This window comes from Benincasa hispida, chromosome 5, assembly GCF_009727055.1.
Source record: "Benincasa hispida cultivar B227 chromosome 5, ASM972705v1, whole genome shotgun sequence".
In the NCBI taxonomy this organism is placed as follows: domain Eukaryota; kingdom Viridiplantae; phylum Streptophyta; class Magnoliopsida; order Cucurbitales; family Cucurbitaceae; genus Benincasa; species Benincasa hispida.
In genome coordinates, this window is record NC_052353.1 from 23,883,146 (window position 1) to 23,889,791 (window position 6,646).

Below are 6,646 nucleotides of genomic sequence, written 5' to 3' on the forward strand. Positions count from 1 at the left end.
GGATACCCCTACTTACATATAATCATATGAATGATTTGGATCACATTGTTTGTAACACTTACAAGAGTTGTAACATTTACAAAGTGGGTCGTATCCATAGTATTATGAGGATGAGGTACCCAACCTAACTCATATACTATTGTAACGACCCGACCTTTTAAGATCTCTAATTGGGTCGTTACTCATAAATACACTTTTAAAACCCAAACATTTTGACCATTGAGGAATATAACTTTATCGAAATAGTAAAGATAATTTACAAAATAAAGTATAAAATTAATAAATAACAAATAAGTAAAACCTTTGTTCAGGGCTAGTAGATTTTCTAAAAAAAAGTTGTTGATTACTCGGAAATGGTTAAAATTTTTTACCAAAAAGCTTTTAAATAGCTTGAAAACATAAATTAAGAGGAAGCAATTTCATGTCCTATATGGCACGATCATGGATTCTTCTTGTCATTTGTCGTTCTATCCTTTTCTTTACATGAAAACAAACGTAGATAAAAGAGTGAGTATAAAATTACCTAGTAAGTGATCCACTACTAGACTCACTAACTGTATATGTTAGCCTTCATATCAAGAAAAAGGTGTGCATCACGAACATAGGCATAGGCATAAGGGGCGAACCTGAAGCCACACTTTCATAGGAAGTGACTTTGAAGAATAACCAAAATCATAAGCATAGGTGGCAATCCCATAAGGATGCCGAAACATACATATGGAATGTACACAGTCCAATAGAAGTGCTAATAGTCACCACAAGTCTATCATGTAACATACAACGTCCAAATTCACATCAAACCATAATATATTATAATAATCATAGTAACATAACTCATGATTTTCTAGAACAGTCTCAACAGTCATCCATCAGTCAATCATGGTAGAACATTCCATCATAATAGAAACATCTTTTAAGTGTATTCACAGTCTTAGCATTAACTTGGGGTTCGATGGCGAACCGGTAGTAAATCACTTATCTCAATAAACGAAGCAATCCAACCCTCTTAGCTTAAGAAACTTCTTGGCCCAAATCATAACCAATAACTAAAATTAAATTTGATAACATGGGCAAATCCCAATTTTGCAACTTACTTTAGAGAGACATAACACCTTACCCAAATTGTTCCTTGACCCCCAAATCTGAAGGAACCCAGTTAAAGGTTCTTGAGCGAAAGCGGATCGTCCCAATTTTCCAATTTTCATAGAAATTATATTTTATAATGAATGAATAAAAAATATGTATTTAAAATTAATTTACAGCATGCTCAAATACAAAATACAGAAGAATAAACGGGTTTGAAAACCTTACATTTGAAGACCAATCTTCAATAGAATTCCCTCGAACAATAGAAACTACCACAGTGGCTACCTCAGTATTCTCTGGGATGAAAACCCAGGAGTTTGTGGACTCTAGCTATTTTGGTAGAGAGGAAAAAAATGAGAGAGGAGAATGAGGAAACAGAGGGGAAAATCTCAAAACTTTATTGATAGAAAAAAAAGTGATGATCCTCTGTGTGAAAAACACAAGAGTGAAGATGACTCCCCCAGAACCACCCCACTAACGTGGTGGAGAGAAAAAGGGAGGGAGTTACAACTCCCTTCATAATTATTTAAAAAAAAAAAAAAGTAATAAGTTAAAAGAATAAAAAATATATAATTTAATTAAATTATTTAATATATATTTATATAATAACTACCTTATCATATAATATATATTAAACTATATGTTATATCAAATATCACATATAACCTATAGTTTCTATATTGTATCAAATACAATATTACATATAGTTTCAATTTTCTCTCACCAATGACTTTTAATATAAATCACATTTATATTAAATTTTAACTATATGAATCCAGTTAATTAATATTTGAATCATATTCAAATATTTATTTCCTCTCAAATATACTTTATATTATAATTTATCAAATACATTATAGTAATCATATATAAATAAAATAAAATTAATCATATCATATATAATTAATTTTCTCAATTAATTTGAACAATTCAAATTAATCCATAAACTAGTTCTCATTAATTCTCGTTGAGCTACCGAGGGGACTTCATGGACATGTAGCTTGAAGCTCTAACGGTACGTGAACAATTAATTAAACTACTTTAATTAATCACTCACCATTTGTTAACTATCGGGCACTCTACTAAAGACCGACAACTGCACTATTTGCATTATAGATATATTTCTATGTCTATTGGATATAATCAATCAACAATACGATGATCCTTCACAAATTTCTCGTAAGTACAACTAGGCCAAAATTATCGTTTTGCCCCTGTAGTTATATATAACTCCTTAAGTACCACTGATCCTTCTAATGACCAATAAATCATAGTCCAACTATGATTAAATCCCTCTCGGGCCAGGAGAAGGTGTTGCATCACATTGTTCAAGCCCCAGAATTGGCCCTTAAGGAAGTAATTTATCTACTTACCTTGACATTGGGGAAGGATGAGTTTCTTCTTATGTAGCTGTGTTCTCAGCTCCCCAAACAGACGAATCCCCAAAATGGTAGGCTTATTGAGTCGACGATCTGTCCACTCTCACACATATAAATCAAATGACCGCCTTCGTAGGCAAAAGTTCACAACTCACTCAGGATTCAGATCATGTTACCTATGGACATCCTGTCAAAATGTAAGTCTCTATTATAAATGATTTTATATACTGAGACTAAACATTTTGTGGTCCAGTCTTATACAAACTCCTTTGTATAGAATATCCCTGCTCACATGTCTTCACATGAATGATCAGGATCAGATCATTTGTAGCACTTTATAATGATTGTAACATCTATAAAGCGGGCCATACTCATAGTGTCACCAGGACAAGGTATCCAACCATATCCATCTACTACAGACCATTTAGGTTATCACTTAAACATGATCCACTTATATGTATCTACATACACGTTTAAGGTACAAGATAACCTTGGATAGGTTTATCGGTTTGTGGTTAATGCAAGTAAAATTGAAATAATATATTTTATTAAATAAATAAGATATTTGTATATTACAATTACAAACTATAGGACCCTACGAGATTTAGGGCATCAACCCCAACAATCTCCCATTTGACGTAAAGCTAGTAGGGTGTATGATATAAAAGTCAAAACTAATATACAAAGTACACAAACAATAAACTAGGGCATAACACGCCCAGTACAAATCTTCCACTTGCCCTAGTCTAAACGTGGCCTATCCCATAGAACCATACTCTACCAAACGCCTTAGTCATGAGGGCATTTGTAAATGGATCAACAACGTGTGGTCTGAATCTATGTTCATGATAATCATGTCCCCTCGATGCACAATCTCTCGGATGAGATGATACTTTCACTCCATGTGCTTCCCGTGCTTGTGACTCCTAGGCTCTTGGGAATTAACCACAACACAACTATTATCACAATAAATTTTGATGGGCATGTCTGGAACGACTTCCAGATCAATCAAGAATTTCTTAAGCCAAAAAGCTTCCTTAAAAAGCTTCACAAGCCTCTACATACTCAGCTTCCATGGTGGAGTCAGCAATACACCATTTTTGTGCTTCTTTAGACTACTGCTCCTACATTAAGAGTGAATACTGATTCAAATGTGGATTTCCTAGAATCCTTATCAGTCTGGAAATCAGAGACCATATATCCTGTAAGGATCAGATCCTTAGGGCCATACACAAGCATGTAGTCCCTTGTTCTCCATAGATACTTGTGGATATTCTTATCGGCGGTCTAGTGATCAAATCCTAGATTAGACTAATATCTAGTGATTATCCCTACCGCATAGTAGATGTTAGGTCTAGTACATAACATCACATACATTAGGCTGCCAACAACTGATGCATAAGGGATCAGTATCATTTTCTCAACCTCTTGAGGTGTCTTAGGACATTGTTCCTTAGACAATATAATTCCATGCCTCAAAGGTAATAAACCTCTCATAGAGTTCTACATCAAATACTTGACAATCATTTTGTCAATATACAATGATTGAGACAGATCTAACATTTTATTATTTTAATCTCTAAACATCTGAATTCCTAGAATAATCTGAGCCTCTCCCAAATATTTCATTTGGATTGGATCGCTTGCCAGTTCTTAACTTCAGTCCGTAGACCTACATAATTTCCAATGAGTAGGATATTGTCTACATACAATACGAGAAAAGCTACTGAACTGTTAATGATCTTCTTGTATACACAAAGCTTATCAACATTCTGATCAAAGCCATAAGATTTGATCGCAGTGTCAAACCTTATATTCCAAGATCGAGAAGCCTGCTTCAGTCCATATATGGACCGAATAAGCCTGCAAACCATTTGCTCTTGACCTTGGGTTACAAATCCCTCGAGTTGCTCCATATAATTGGCCTCTTCAAGATTGCCATTCAGAAAGGCAGTCTTGACGTCCATTTGCCAAATCTCATAGTCATAATATTAGGCAATGGATAGAAGGATCCGGATAGACTTCAAGATGGCAACAGATGAGAAAGTATCCTCATAGTTGACTCCCTCAACTTGGGTATAACCCTTTGCCACTAGTCTAGCTTTGAAGGTTTACACCTTCCCATCAGCACCCCATCTTCTCTTGTAGATCCATTTGCAACCTATAGGTTTAACCTCATCAGGTTGATCTATAAGATCTCAAACCGAATTGAAGTACATCGACTCCATTTCAAGAGCTGTAGTTTTGATCCAATCATCTTTGTCAACATTCTCTAATGCCTTCTTGTAAGACAATGGATCCTCAGCATCTCTGTCAGCTACCATAGCTAGGATTTTCGTTAAACCCATATAACGGACAGACGGGTTCATAACCCTCCCACTACATCGAGACTTTCTCAACACTTGAGGTGGATTTGACCTATTAGATTATTCAACTTCAACAACTCTTCTTGAGATTTCAATTTCTTCAACAACTCTTATTGAAGGTTCATTAGATTCCTTGGAAAGTTTATTTAACACAATCTTACTGCGAGACTTGTTGTCCCTTATGTGGTCTTCTTCTAGAAAAGTAGCATTTCTCGACACAAATACTTTATTTTTCTTAGGGTCGAAGAAGTAACCACCTATCGTTCCTCTGGGGTAGCCTACAAATAGGCATAGTTTTGAACAAGGTTCTAGTTTCTTGGGATTTGCCTCAAGCACATGTATTGGGCAACCCTAGATTCTGAAATGATGTAAACTAGCTTTATGACCATTTTATAAACTCCGAAGGTGTTCTAATAACACTCTTGGATGGAACACAATTCAAAACATACGTTGTAGTCTGTACTGCATAACCCCAAAATGGATCAGGTAAGGAAACGTAACTCATCATGGACTGAACCACGTCTAACAGGGTTCAGTTTCTCCTTTCTGATACGTTATTTTGTTGAGGTGTACCAGGTGCTGAGAGTTGGGATATAATTTTATGCTCTATCAAATAGTTGTGGAATGTAAGATCCAAATACTCTCCACCTCGATCAGATCGAAATGTCTTAATTGTTCTATTTAATGCATTTTCAACTTCGGTCTTAAATTCTTTGAACTTTTCAAAGGATTCAGACTTATGTTGCATTAAATAAACATACCCATATCTTGAATAATCATCAATAAAGGTGATGAAATATTCACACCCGCCTCTTGCTTTTACATTCATCGAACCATAAAGGTCTGAATGAACTAGCTCTAAGGGTTCTTGGGCCATGTGACCTTCTCTAGTAAAAGATCTTTTAGTCATTTTGTCTTCAAGACACAACTCACACACCGGTAAAGAATTTTCTTCTAACTTAGAAGTCCATTCCTCACCAACCTCTCAATCCTATTAAGATTGATATATCCTAATCTCAGGTGCTAAAGTTGGGCATTTTCTTTAGGAGAAATTCTAAGTCTTTTATTTTGAGTTACGCAATTTTAAACATTTCAGTGTTATAGAGGGTTTTAGTTGCTAACGGTCTTAGCACATAAAGATTGTTTTCCAACTTTGCGGAACAAATATTAATACCATTCTTTGAAATAAACACTTTATTGATAGAGAAATGAATACAATATAATTGTTCTAACAAACATTTCACAAAAATTAAGTTTCTCTTCAAAACAGGAACTACATATACATTTTCTAGTAAAATATATTTATTCTGTAAAGTCAGTTGGAGACCTCCCATTGCCACAGCTGAGACGATGGGCCCAGTTCCAACTCGCATCGTCCTCTCGCTAGCTTTCAATTGCTGCCAGGAACTAATTCCCTGAAATGAAGAACAAACGTGGTTAGTGGCAATTGAATCAATTATCCTAGTCGAACCATCATTCTCCACTAAACAAGTTTCCAAAATAAGCAAATCATATTTACCTTGCTTGACCTTCTTCTTTCCTACCAAGGATTTGGGACAATTCCTCTTCCAATGTCCCTCTGGTTGTAATGGAAACAAATTCTCTTTGCAACATTACCTTTCTTGTCCTTTTGGGCAGCAGCTGGTGGGTTAGCTTTCCCTTTTCCACCTTTCTTATTCTTCTTCAACTTTTTGGTGTCGAAGAAGAATGCATAGACTACGTCCCAGAGGTCAAACCTCTGTGGAACTTCTTAGAGGATGAAGCAACATATGTTTCATCCTTCTGTTCCTTGGTTTTCATCACGGACTGGAAGTT